This window comes from Phascolarctos cinereus, unplaced genomic scaffold, assembly GCF_003287225.1.
Source record: "Phascolarctos cinereus isolate Bilbo 61053 unplaced genomic scaffold, phaCin_HiC Scaffold_2;HRSCAF=192, whole genome shotgun sequence".
Taxonomy (NCBI): domain Eukaryota; kingdom Metazoa; phylum Chordata; class Mammalia; order Diprotodontia; family Phascolarctidae; genus Phascolarctos; species Phascolarctos cinereus.
The window spans coordinates 230,009,778-230,023,841 of record NW_027555625.1 but is presented as its reverse complement, the minus strand read 5'-3'; the positions used below and the strand labels follow the sequence as shown (position 1 = coordinate 230,023,841).

The following is a 14,064-nucleotide window of genomic DNA, read 5'->3' as shown; positions in this document are numbered from 1 at the left end:
CACACAAGCATGTGCTTAATATGTTGTTCAGTTGCTTTGAATCTTATGCTATCTCTGCATGAATGGAATTTAGGTCCCTCCTGTCTGGGCTAGGAATCAGTGATTGACCAGTAAGAGGGACAGTTCCCAGCTGGGGAATGAGTAGCCCTGATAGTTACCTTTTTAATTACAGGGTGTCCCAAAAGTCTTTTAAGCTTTAAATAAAGTTGCACTGAGACTTTTGGAACACCCTGTAGAATCTGCTAAGCATCGTAATTTCAAATGTGGAATCAGGCAGCCTGTGTTTGAGTCCTAGCTCTGTTCCTCATTAACCCTGTGATGTTAGGCAAGTCACTGAGCCTCTCTGTCTCATCCTCATCTACGAAATAGGGACAATATTTGCATTATCTACTTTGCAGAATTATTGTGAGAAAAAAGTGCTCTATAAACCAGGGGCCATTGTCCTGATCTATATCTCACCACTAGACCCAGATGGTTCTAGAAGAGAAAAGGGAGGCTGGTGACCTTGCACAGCTCTCCCTCACTTAAGTCCAATTTGCTTGCAAGTCATGGCATCATGGCTCTATAAACCTTGAAGTGCTTTAGAAATGACGGTATTTCTCTCCTGGCATTCTTCCTGACCACCCCCCCCCCATCCCCATTCTGGGTACCCAAGCCAGCAGCCCCACCCTTCTATGTCTCCTCGTTCCAGATGACTGCCATTGACTCTCTTCCTCCCAGGCTCACCAAAGCTACAGTTCTGCTTTTCATGTGTTAGATCTGAGCTCTGAAAACAACTTGGGATGAACTATGGGGGAGGAGGCCAGATAAAACTGGGGATTTGTTTGTTTGCACAGACTGGCCCCTGATACCTAAAATGTCCTTTCCCCTTCCCCCCTCTGCCTCTTAACTTCCATCAACACTCACCTCAGTTGCTAGCTCCTGTGAGATGCCTTTCTTGAGCCTCTTAGGTGTCAATGATCCCTTTCTCTTCAAATTGTGTTATGTTTTCTTTTCTACTTAAATGTTTTTTTCCTCCCCTAGGACAGAACCATGTGAGCTCCATGAGGGCAAAAACGGTTAGTTTTTGCAGTGATTGGCCTTGCAGGGCTGGAGAAATGAATAATCATAGGATCAGAGTAGATTGGACCTTGGAGACATCCAGGACAATCACCTCATTTATAGAGGAAGATATAAGGCGGGGTGCAATTTTCAATCTGTCCAAGGCTGCACAGATAGTTAAGTAACAAAGCTTGGATTTGAACCCAGGGCCTCTGACTTTTTTCCACAATTTTCATGCTTCTTCTCAATTGCACTAAATTTGTTTTTGTGTTTGTTTTATTAATCATTTACTTTTATTTTACAGTGATTTCCCTCCAACCCCTCCCCACCCCACAATACCACTGAACTCTCTCTAGTAACAAAGAAAATATTTAAATACAACCAACTGAGATAACAACCATATCTGATGATCTGTATCATCTGCTGAGAGAGGGGAGGTATTTTTCATAATCTGCACTCTAGGCCTGAGACTGATCATTCCATTCAATCAGTACTCAAGAACTTTATAGTATTATTTGCCAGAACTTGGAGTCATGAAGACTTGGGTTCAAATCCCATCTCAGACTCTTGCCAGCTGTGTGATGCTGACCCAGTCACTTAACTGTCCTCAGCCTCGTTTCCCCATCCTTAAGATGGAAGTAATAATAGCGCCTATACTTGTTGTGAAGATGAAATGATTTAACATATACAAAGTGTTTCTCGAATCATAAAGCATGATATGAATGTTATATCATTGTATCATATAATGTTATAGCATTATAAAATAAATATTTTATATTTATTAGATAGTTAATATTTATTAATTTATTATTAATTTATTGATTTTTAAGTTTTTTAATTTATTGTATAATTTATTTTATAATATAAAATATATTGTATATTATATATCATATAATGTTATATCATTATAAAATATAAATAAATATATGTGTATATGTACATATGAATATGTGTATATAATTTAATATGATATATTAATAATATAATTAATTGATATATAATGTATATACGTATACATATGCATATATATACATATACACATACATACATAAAATTTTACATGTGGTATCATGGATTTAGAGACCATATAGTCCAGCCCCCGATTTTATAGATGAGGAAACCAAAGCTCTTAGGTGTTTAGGTGACTGGGCCAGCGTCCCACAGCTTATAAACATCAGAGGCAGAAAGGGAACTCACGTTTTCTATGCCCTGAGTCTAGCACTCTATTCTTTAGTGGAGGAGTACGTGAGAAAGCTGCCTGCAGAGACAAGAAGACCAGGGGTCAAGTCCAGCACCTGACACATACTGGCTGTGTGATCTTAGGGAAGTCATTCAACCTTTTAGTAGTTTAGACAGCTCTCTAAGACTGTAAGTTGCAGAGATGAAGCCAACCTGCATTGCTAGGGGGAGCTTTCTCCCACAAGAGTTCCCTATACCAGTGAAATCTCAGGCCTAGTCCCTATCCCTATATACTTTACTGTAATTTTTGTATATGTTATTCTCCTAGTTCTGTTTTCTTTTCTATTTCTGTATCTCTGAGATCTTAGGCAAGTTATCTCACTTGTCTGAGCCTCAGTTTCCCCATCTGTGAAATGAAGAAAATCAGGCTCAGAGAGATTAAATAACTTGGTCACACAGCTAGGAAAAGGGTGAACTGGAGTTCCAACCTGACTCCCCCAAATCTAAATTCAGTGTTTTTTATGGCAGACTCTATGGTTCTCAGATTAGGTAAGCCCTTGATAGACAAGGACAGGGAGAAGGAAGAGAATTGAGAAGGGGATGAAAAAAAGGTGGCAATATGAACACTAGTTTGGTAGACACTGTGGATGCATATCTTCCTGTCTTCAATTCAATAAACATTTATTAAACGCCTACCATGTGCAAGGCACTGTGCTAAGTGTTGGGGATACAAAAGAGGGAAAAGACAGTCCCTGCCCTCAAGGAGTTGACAATCAAATCTTTCTTGAATTCTTTATATTTGTTGTTTCATCATAGCACAATAATATTTCTTAACAAAGAATATCTCCATTCTTATTGACAATCTTTTCTAGCAAAGTTCCAATCTAATGTCTATGGAAGCTGATCCTGTGAGAGATGAGTGAACAGGGTGCCACCTGGAAGGTGTCCACTGTTATGCATAGGGAGATTGGGCTTTGGGGGCAGGATGGGAGGGAAATCCCTGCACAAGCAAAGGCTTGTTGTTTTTGGTCACTCCAAAGCCATGCACCCTTACCTGGGAAGACTGTCCAGGGTGGGATCTGCCATGTTGTGATGGGGCATGCACTTGGTGGGATCTACCATGTTGTGAGGGGGCATGCATTTGGTGCGATCTGCCATGGGTGTAATGGGGCATGCACTTAGGGAGCAGCAGCGGAATCTGGGATCTTTGCTCTGGTGCTTTCCTAAGAATTACAACCTATAACTAGCCCATCAGAAACTTTCAGAGCACATAGCAGTGCGTGTCTTTAGGTGATCCTTTCAGAAGGAAAAGGAGGAGAGGTTTTCCATCTCGAGCTCCAGACAGCCTGGCTTTTGAGGCCCTCTATAATCAGTTCCTCTTCATACCTCTTCTGCCTTATCTTCCATTATTCCCTTCTATGCATCCACAGTGTCTACCAAACTAGATGTTCATATTGCCACCTTTTTTTCATCCCCTTCTCAATTCTCTTCCTTCTCCCTGTCCTTGTCTATCAAGGGCTTACCTAATCTGAGAACCATAGAGTCTGCCATAAAAAACACTGAATTTAGATTTGGGGGAGTCAGGTTGGAACTCCAGTTCACCCTTTTCCTAGCTGTGTGACCAAGTTATTTAATCTCTCTGAGCCTGATTTTCTTCATTTCACAGATGGGGAAACTGAGGCTCAGACAAGTGAGATAACTTGCCTAAGATCTCAGAGATATAGAAATAGACTCGAGATCTCCTGACTTTCAATTTAGTGGTTTTTCTATGTCACACAGTTATCAAATGTCTTGCTCACTGTCACACATATGGTAAGTGATAGCACCAGGATTAGGAACTAAATCTTCTGATTACCATCCCAGTGCTCTCTCCCCCATACATTAATTCTTTTTTTTAACTTAAAAAAATTTTTTTTTAGCTAGGCAATGGGGTTAAGTGACTTGCCCAGGGTCACACAGCTAGTAAGTGTTATGTGTCTGAGGCCAGATTTGAACTCAGGTCTTCCTGAATCCCGGGCCAGTGCCCTATCCACTGCACCACCTAACTGCCTCTCCATATGTTGATTCTTAAAAGGGTGGAAGGGACAAGCAAAAGAGAGCATAAGTGAGTCAGGCAAGTAGCCGAATTTCAAAGGTACGAAAGGTAGAGGGGATGCTATAGTCAGGCCTAGTTTAGAGCACCAAAAGTTGGAACACCAGAACCTTTGGCATTAGTGAACAGGACCCACTGCAGGGAGCTTTGATCACGAGCCAGAGGCTGCTGGCTGGTTCTTTATTGTATACACCTTGTTGGGTATAGACAGCCTTAGGCTCCCTGGTTTAGATCATGGCCAGCAGAGGCCCTCCAAGAGAAGCCCAACCCTGATAAGGGTAGATGCAGAGCCTGAGGGGTCTTCCCAGGCTTATTGGCCAGTACCATACAGCAAAAAAGCCAAGAAAAGATGCGTTCATGTTCTATCATCCTTGTCCATTTTCTGAGACCATTTTCTCACTTGAAGCTGTTAAAGAGTGATGCAAAAGCTAGCCAAGAGCTTCAGGGATATTGTATCACCTTGTCTCATTCCTTTGCAGATATTGATGTGACATGGGTCACTGAACAGTGTAATCTTTGTTGTACAGTTGCTATTGATCCCATCCAGTAAGTCAGTATGTGCTAGGCTCTTTCCAAAAGCATTTAAGGTGTCCAGGATGGTCCACTACTCCACAGAGCTGAAAATGCCTTCTGATCATCGACGTGTACTCGGGAGCTTCTTGGCATTCTCTCTTCTTTGAGATCATCTAGCTGTCAGTACAAGAAACAATTCCATCTCATTCCCGGCTGATTCCTTATGGTTAGTGCTTTGAAAGTAGCTCTGGCCTGGGCTCTGCCACTTGGTTGAAATTGTGGCCTTTAACAAATCGTAGAATAGAACCCCAAGCACTGGCAAGGACAACAGACCTTGTCCAGTTCAACCCCCACCTGAAGCAAGAATTCTCCTTGTCCTCTCCCTCACAAGTGGTCCTCCAGCCCCTAATTAAATACCTCCAGTATTAGGGAAGCAGCTAATTATCCATTCAATAGCTACTCCCTACAAGGAACTGAAACTACTTCTTTGTAACTTCAGTCCACTGACTCAAGTCAATCAGCATTTATTAAGCACTTACTGTGTGCCAGGCACTGAAAACAAAGAAAGGCACCAGCAACAACAAAAACCCAATCCCTGCCTGCACAGAGCTCGTGGACTAATGGGGCAGACAACATGCAAAAAAGATATTGACAGGATAAATTGGACTCTGCTTATTTCCCTCTCTCAAATTGCCTTCCTTTTCCCCTTCTCCCCACCTCCTCCCTCTCCTTCCCTCCTTCCCTTCCCCTTCCCCTTTCTCCCTCTCCCCCTCACCTAGCCATTCCCCTCTTCCTTCTCTCCTCTCTCTGAATCTGTGTCCTCATCTGTAAAATGGGGACAATAATATATATGCTACCTTTCTCACAGGACTGTTCTGAAGATCAAATGGCATAATGTATGAGAAGCAGGTTAAATTAAATTTAAATTAATTAAAAGAAATTTTTCATTAAAAGAACACATTAAAAAGAACAGAATACTTACAAGGAAGCAAAGAAAAGATGGACAGCTCGGAACATAACGAGTAGTGTTTATTATATGGGCTTTCTTTTCTTGTTTGTTTTTTGTTGTTTTTGGTGAGGCAGTTGGGGTTAAGTGACTTACCTGGAGTCACACAGCTAGTAAGTGTCAAGTGTTTGATCTGAGGTCAGATTTGAACTCAGGTCCTCCTGACTCCAGGGCTGGTGCTCTGTGCACTGCGCCACCTAGCTGCCCCTATAGGCTTTCTTGAAATGGAAATTTATTCATTTCTTTTTCTTTTAATCCTCTCTTGAGTTCTGCTGTGCATGTGGCAATGCTTTTTTAAAATTTCTTATTTTGCATTTAAGTTTTAATATTTACGTTTATGCTATATTTCTTTTTCTTTTCTTACGGAATATTTAAGTTTTTGTATTTAAGTTTAAAATAAATTAAATTTTTTAAAGAACACCGATTTCCTAGAGGACTTTTGTTCACATCCACCCTCCCCAAGCTCAACCTCTTATTATCTTTGTGACCTTGGACAAGTCACTTAACCTCTGTGGGCCTCAGATTCCTCAACTGTAAAATTAGCATGTTAGATGAGATGACCTCTAAGATATCTTCCAGCTCTGCATACTTATATGTGTCATATAACTGTAAAGCTATTATTTATACCCTATCTTTCCAAAGAATTTCAAGCAGCTTACAAATCATCCATCATGCAAAATAAGTTAAGACATCTAAAAGAAGCAGAGAACACTTAAGATAAGCTAATCACTAAACTGGTCACTTAATGTAGCTCCAAGTTTTCTGGCAAGCAAGGCAGGAAAAGCACAATTACTAAGAAGTCAGCAAGCATTTATTAAGTACTTATCATATACTAGACACTGTGCTAAGTGCTAGGGATACAAAGAAAGGCACAGACATGCCTGCCCCAGAGGGGCTCAGAATACAGTATACCTGCACTGTGTAGGATCTGATTTGCCAGAGAATATATCTTTCATTCATTCATTCATTCATTCATTCACTCAGCAACTATTAAGTATTTCTGTGCAGAGCTCTGTTCCTGGCATTTGAAGAAAGACAACAAGCAATACAAATGATTTACTGAGTTTCAGAAATATAGCCCAAGCACATGACTCCCCATGGGAGACAGACACAAGCCTATAAGCTTACTTCTATAACTTATACAGAGCCTCCCAAATTTATGAGAGCACTTTGTACACATGTCTCATAAAAGTGCCCAATGATGCCAAAGCTTCTCAGGGTAATCAGGGCTAAGACAGGAAGGAATAAGGGACTTCCTCTCCTGTCATTTAGGACAATACTAGTTGTCATTACCCAGAAAAAGATGGTTACGAGTAAGAAGGTAGACTCAGAAAGAAAGAAAGAAACAATTAAAATCATGGGAGTCTTCTAGAAATATGAAAGAACAATGAACAAAGAGCTGAAGACCTACATTCTAATACCAGCTCTGCTACATACTAATTTGATAACCTTGGCCGAGTCACTTTAATAACTAAGTTTTCCATCTGTGAAATGAGGGGGCTGGATCTTAAAGATGACCTCTAAGGCAAGAGTATCCCAGAGACAGCTCTAACCAGGCTCTTGAAAGCCAATCATTAAATTTCATCGAAAGCATTCCCTCCTTGGGAAACAGCAAATGCTACAAATCAGGGCTTGATTTATTGTTTCGCTGATGGTCCAGACTTAAGAAAGAAATGGAGAAAATGGAAATGATGCCAATGAAACTTAAAAGTTCATTTTATTTATTTATTTTTGCATTTACCAGCACAGCCCTACTCTAAGGTCTTTTCCAGCACCAATATTCTACATTCTAAGATGCCTTCCCATTTTGATATTGTTTTTTCTGCATTCTAGCCCTGTCTTTCTTTGTTCTAAGGTCTAATGTTCTACATCCTAAGACCCCAGCCAAACTCTAAAAAGTCTATGGTATTTGAATTTTGTGAGATCAGGGACAAGGTTATTGACTCTTGGTTTAATTTTTCTTACTCAGATCTAGTTATTGCTTAACAGCAAGCAAAGACAATTGTTACGGGGATGAAAAGCAGCGCCCTGCTAACCACAAGGAGTGGCAGATTGCCTGTCTTGCTCTGTGCTGAATCATTGCTAATCAAATTACTGTATTCACTTTATAAAGATCCACGTGACAGAGAGGGGAGCCATGTCAGTTTCTTTGTAAACCTGAACATCTGGAAGCTCTTTGATTCTCTTGCAATTCAAAGCCCAGAGCCAATTTAAGGCTTTAAAAAAATATATACCAGCGACACTTTCATTGACTATTCAGATGAGCTGGGGGAAGGGAAGAGGTTGTTGGAAAGTGTCTGATGCAATCTGTATTATTAGAATCCTGATTTAAGTAGTGACCCAGACTAGTAAGATACCATATAACAAACTACTATGTCATCTTTCTTCTAGCATTACAGATGTGACCTCTAAACGCCTTAAATAGTTCTCGCAGCATGAGTAAAAACTGAATACTATTTCAGTTTTTATTGGGGGTGGGGATTAAGATGTGGCTAGGTGGTAGAAAATTTGCATAGAATTTGCATAGAAACCCAGATGAGGAAAATTGGGGCCAGAGAGGGGAAGTGATTTCCCCAAATCACACAGCTAGTGAATGACATAACTGAGACTATATGGTAACTGATCACACATATGGGATGAGAGAGGATAAGGAGTTAAGAATGACTTGGAAGATTGTGAACTTGAATGGAGACAGATGGTATTGACTCAAGAAATAGGGAATTTTGAAAGAGGGAATGCTGAATTTGAGTGTTTATCAGACACTCTGTTGGTGATATCTAATAGGTGACTAATGGTGTGAGACTGGAATTCAGAAGAGATACTAGGCTAAGTCTGGGAGCCATCTGAATAGAGATACTAATCAAATCCAGGGGAGCTAACAAGGTCACCAAGATAGTATAGAAAGAACAAAGATGAGGACATAAGATAAAGCCTCAGGGTACAACCACAGATGTTGATCTGACTCCCCACCATATCTCTTGTATCCCTACTCTTCTTTCCTGTTTCATTTTTGTCTTCAGGTCCTTCACACCTAGCAGTACCTGCCATATAGTGGGTGTATAGTAAATGTTTGTTCCCTAATTGAAGGTGTAGAGTCCATAGTACTTTTCACTTGCACATTCCTGCAATTTTCCCAGTCATTTCCACACCATAATACTTGCACACCAGCCACCATCCTCATCTCCTTCGCACTGGAAACTTCAACGCTGGACTCTTGATGAGAGTTCACCATATTCTGCCCAGACTCAAGCCTCCATGCCGCACTGCAAACCCCTTGCCCCTTTTCCCTTTTATGTGTTGACTTCCCCATTAAAAAATAAGCTTCTTGGAAGGACTGACTTGCCTGCTCATTTTTTAGATCCCCAGAACTTAGCACAATGCCTGACAAGGTAAGTGCTTAGTAATACTTTATCTGTCTATCTAGGGTGTACTGGGTAATCAGGGAGGACTAGCACCTCTGGTGGGAGGGCTGCTTATCCACCTTTGGTGTCCACCTGTCACCCAGCTCTCACCTGTGGCTCTAAGAAACTGTAGAATGAGCAGCAGCAGCATCCTGGTAAAACCTTCTTAGTAGGCAAGCTAAATCAGGTTAAGGGTAACCAACTGGCATTAAGCCTGTTGGTAAGTTAAGGGGATATCTACTTAAGCATGTGAAGACTTCTCCCAGCAGAATGGGCAAATGAAAACAATTTGTTTCAATAGCCATGAAGGTGGCTGAAGCAGGTACTATGGAGCACTTAGAGCCTGGTCAGACATCAAAGACTCCAAGGACATCCACTTCATCCCAGGCTATCACCAGTCATCTTGACTTTTGTCCTGCCACTAGACTTCAGTGACTCTGGAAGAGAGAGTGAGGCCAATGATTTTGTGCGACTCACTTAAATCCAATTCAAGCCTGAGTCAAGACATCACCCCCATGATGTCATTAGTCCTCCTCAAAAAGGAAGGACAAATAACAATCTATCTAATTATCCCAGTATCATTTGGTGAGAGTCAAAGACAAGAAGACAATGGAATAATGGCTCATGTTTTCTAACCTTTTTAAGGTTTACAGAGAACTATCATCACGATGGTCCTGTGAAGTAGCTAGTAAAAGTATTGTTGTTTACAGAAGAAACTGAGCTGGAGGGAAGCTTCCATGACTTGCCCAAGATTGTAGAGCTCATCATTGTCAGAACTGGGATTAGAACTTGGGTCTCTTAAGCCCAGGGCTCTTACCATTATGCTAGGCTGCCTCTCAAAAGTACTTACCTACATAGTCAGGAGACTTGGTTAGTGACACCAGCTAACATCTGCTAGCTCCACCCCCCACCTCCACCACTCCCTGAGACTAGCCTTTTTGATGTTTCCTCCTGCCCCCATCCCTTTGAAATCTACTTTTTCTCACTAATGTTGGAGGAGAGACCTGTCAGGAACCTCAAAGTCCCGTCTCAGTACCTCCTGTCCTTGTTTCATCCGCTAGAGATTCTCAGTGCAACTGTTCAATCCCTTCACCTTTTGGAAGGAGAGGCGCTGTCTGACCACAACTCATTATTATTATTAACTTGTTAACACGAGATGTTGAACAAGCTGTTTACTAACGGGATAGCCTTCATCTCAGCCTTTGAGTAAGGTCAGAGAACATTTTAATGACCTAATTTACAAAACAGAACTGTGGGCTGGCAGTCTTGTACTTCGATGCCTAAAAGCAAAAACCCGTACACCTGAAAGCAGAGATGAACAGCCCCCTCTAGGGCTTTGGGAAGGGTCCGAGTGCAGGAGAAACATTTCTTTCTTTTGTTCTAGTTTCCAGGCTGTCGCCTCAGCTGCCCACCTACCCCCCAACCAGATCATTCACTGGCTACTGCCGCGGACGATTCTGTTAGTTTCATGCTGATTGACGCGCCAGGGCACTGATTCTGATACGGTAATTAATTTCCATTTCAGCCAGAATAGATGATGTGCCTGAGGAGAAAGATGATTCATCGTGTGTTTTGTCATGTTTCAGATCTAGCCAGACGTTGTATTTATTCTTTAGCTCGTGGGGCCAGGAGGCACACATAGCTTTCCACTACCGAACATGTGTGGACTTGAAATGTTGCAGGGCAATCACATTTTTGTGAGTTGAATTTGATTTTCTAAACATACATTTTGAACGTTGGATTTTGATTTGATTTGACCATACCTTCACCTTTCCAACGTCTTCTACTTCAGTGGAAGAAGCAGGGTTTCCTGGCTAGGGCCACAAGCTTGGACACATCCTGGCTGTGTAACCCTGGGCAAGTCACTTGACCTCTCACTGCTTGAGGCTACCCTCTAAGATAAATTGCAGAGAGTGCCATTTTGAATTGATGGAAGGATTTTCCTTACCTGGGAATTCCCCATGTCATTGAAGTCCCTATTCCTATCTCTGTAATAGTACCTATTGCTATTTCTTTCTTCTTCAAAGCATCCTAACATCATAGGATTGACAGCTAGAAAGGGTCTTAGAGATCCAGACTTTTTGAATATGATATCTCTTTGTTGAACTTCAGTTTCCTTACATGAATTATATTTGAACTCTCTTAAGGGCTGTTTTGAGGAAAGTGTGGTTGTACACCTTAAAGTACTGTAGAAATACACTCTACTTAGTCCTTTAGTCTAGACATCCCCATTTTGTAGATGATAAAACTGAGGCCCAGAAAGGGGAAGTGCCTTGCATGTCCCTGGGATCATGCAAGTAATAAACAACAGATTCAAATATGAACCCTGGTGTGGTGACTCCAGATGTAGTCCTTGGCCACCACCCCTCAAGGCCTTCCCTTGCAATAACTCCAAATATAGCCACTTTGTTCCAGCTACAAGTATCCCCTACTCACTCCACTATCCAGCAGTTAAAAATCTGTAAGCAAACACATTTCAATGTACTGTGTATGGAATAGTTTAAGTGAGGTTTCAAATGAATTTTTAACCTAGCCTTCCAACATTTCTTCTTTCTTTAATATTCTGTGTTCTAAGGTCCCTAACAATTCTGACAATCTCTGATTCTAGAATTTTAATAATAGTTGATGCATATAGTGTTTTAAGGTTTATAACATGACACATAAAATCTTGATCTTTACAACTCTGTAAAATAGGTGCAATTTTTTTTTTGGTCCCAACCTGTGATTTAATTAGGGTAGGGAATTTCCAATGTGGAAACTCCCTTCAGTGATGCCAGATCACCAGTTGTCAATAACTCAACCAGTCTTAGAGAGTTACCTGTCACAGAACCAGTATATTAAAGGGAGTACTTAAACCTAGGTCTTCCTGTCTAATGGATGGCTCTATATTCACCATGCCATGCTGTCTCTCAGACATTGTTATTATCCCTATTTTACAAATGAGGAAGCTGAGGCATGGAGAGGCTAAGTGACTTGCTCCTGGCTGCACAGTGGAATCTTGAATACAAGTTCAGAACTATCACTTCAATGTCTCATTCCCTTTGAGCATTTACTAACAGGTAATTGATGAAGATGATAATGATTTTTAAATGTTAGGCCCAGGTAAGGGCTAGGGGCTGATGATGTGAACCACTACATTCAATAAAACCTTCTTGTTGTCCCCAGGCAGGCAGTGCCCAGCTAAGGAGCTCCAGTCTTCCTTTTGGGAAGCAGTTTGAAATGCTGAGTAACCATGAGCATCTTGGAACAGAACAAGGTCAATGGCAATAGCTTCCCTGTTGTCTTAAACATACCCTATTGAGTCTTATCCAAATAAACCAAGAAAATGCAGTAGCTCTCCCTCATAACATGGCTCATTTTACACAGATATGGAAAGACTACAAGTTGAATCATGTCTCCTGGAACATAGCGACTCCATGCAGAAATAGCCTGATACCACACTTTTAGCATATAAAAAAGGGTGTTAGCCTTGTGTTTCTGCCACTAGCATCTGCCTAGAATGACCTTCTCACTCATGGAATCAGGATGTTGGAGCCCGAAGAAACTTTAGAAATCATCTATTCCAGTTTCTTCATTTTACAGATGAGGAGACTGAGTCTCAGAGAACAAAAATTCCTAGCCCCTTCCTACCTTTCTAGCTTTTTTATATTTGACTCTCCATCACACTCTAGGTTCCACCAGTCTACTTGACCCACTCGTTGTCCCTTTTCTAACTCTGTGGCTTTGTACCAGCTCTCCTCCATGCCTGTAATACTCTGTGCCCTCCCCTCTGCCTCCTGGCTTCCTTTAAGACTCACCTCAAGTCCCAAAATCTGCAGGAGGCTTTTCCTGGTTCTCCCAACTGCCCATACCTTCTCCTTTCCTATTATTTTCCATCTACTCTTGCATCAACCTAATTATTTATATGTTGTCTTGCACTAGCCTTGTTATTTATAATTTGTCTCTCCTATTAGAATATAAGCTTCTTTAGGACAGGGGCTATCTTTGCCTTTCTTTGTATCTTCAGTGCTTAGCCCAGTGACCGGCACATAGTAAACACTTAAATGTTTGTTGACTGACTAACTTTCCAAAGGCCACCCAGTAAGTTAATAATAATATCTGAAATGTATTATTATATAATACTTATTTAAGTTTTTCAATGTTTGGCAGAATAGCAGAACTGAGTCTAGAACTCATCTCCCCTCTGTCTCTTCTATTAAGTCAATGCAACACAAATGTATTAAATGCCAGCTGCATTCAAGGCTCTGTGAATAAGGCATTGGGAATAGAAAGCTGAAAAATGACCCAAGCCCTGCTCTCAAGAGATTTATAATCCAGTAGGTTGATTACAAGCATTATGCCATGGTTTCTCTCTATACCAACATGGGACTGTGTCCACAGTAGGTATTTATAAATGATGAGCATATTAAGGGCTTATATTCTCTATGTTTAGGAATGATGTGCATGAAAATGTTTTCACAGCATTTCTGGAATTGGAACCCATTTGTGTAAAAGACTAACATAGCCTAAAGGAGAGTAACAAGCCTTGTCTTATCCCTGAGGACTTTCTTATGATTTGCCTCCTTCATGTGTCTTCACAGGAGTTGTGCTTTTCTACTTGGAAATCTCAGTGGTCCTAATTGCTTTTCCTTTGATGGAACAGGGATGACACATTCCCATGCCATCCTGAGAAGGTTCAATTCAGTAGATAAACATTTATTAAGAGCCAACTTCGTGCAAGCCCAATACCCCAGGGCTGGGTGCCAAGGATTCAAAGATGAAGAACGGCTCTGCATCTTCCAAGAATTACATAGGTTGCCATAATGGGAAGTAAGTTCCTCATCTTTGGAAGT

The 14,064-nt window shown here is 41.1% G+C and overlaps 1 long non-coding RNA gene across 2 annotated transcripts in view; it reads left to right on the top strand.

The window, feature by feature from the left end:
- LOC110206625 (uncharacterized) overlaps window positions 1–14,064 on the top strand; it is a 272,068-nt gene that overhangs the window by 244,061 nt on the left and 13,943 nt on the right. The window contains exon 6 of one of the 2 annotated variants that reach the window (XR_013484681.1): window positions 10,617–11,250. The exons of the other annotated variant lie outside the window; for it this stretch is intronic. This is a non-coding gene — a long non-coding RNA (uncharacterized LOC110206625). Of the gene's footprint in view, window positions 1–10,616; window positions 11,251–14,064 lie in introns of those variants that run through there. 2 annotated transcript variants of the gene reach the window in all.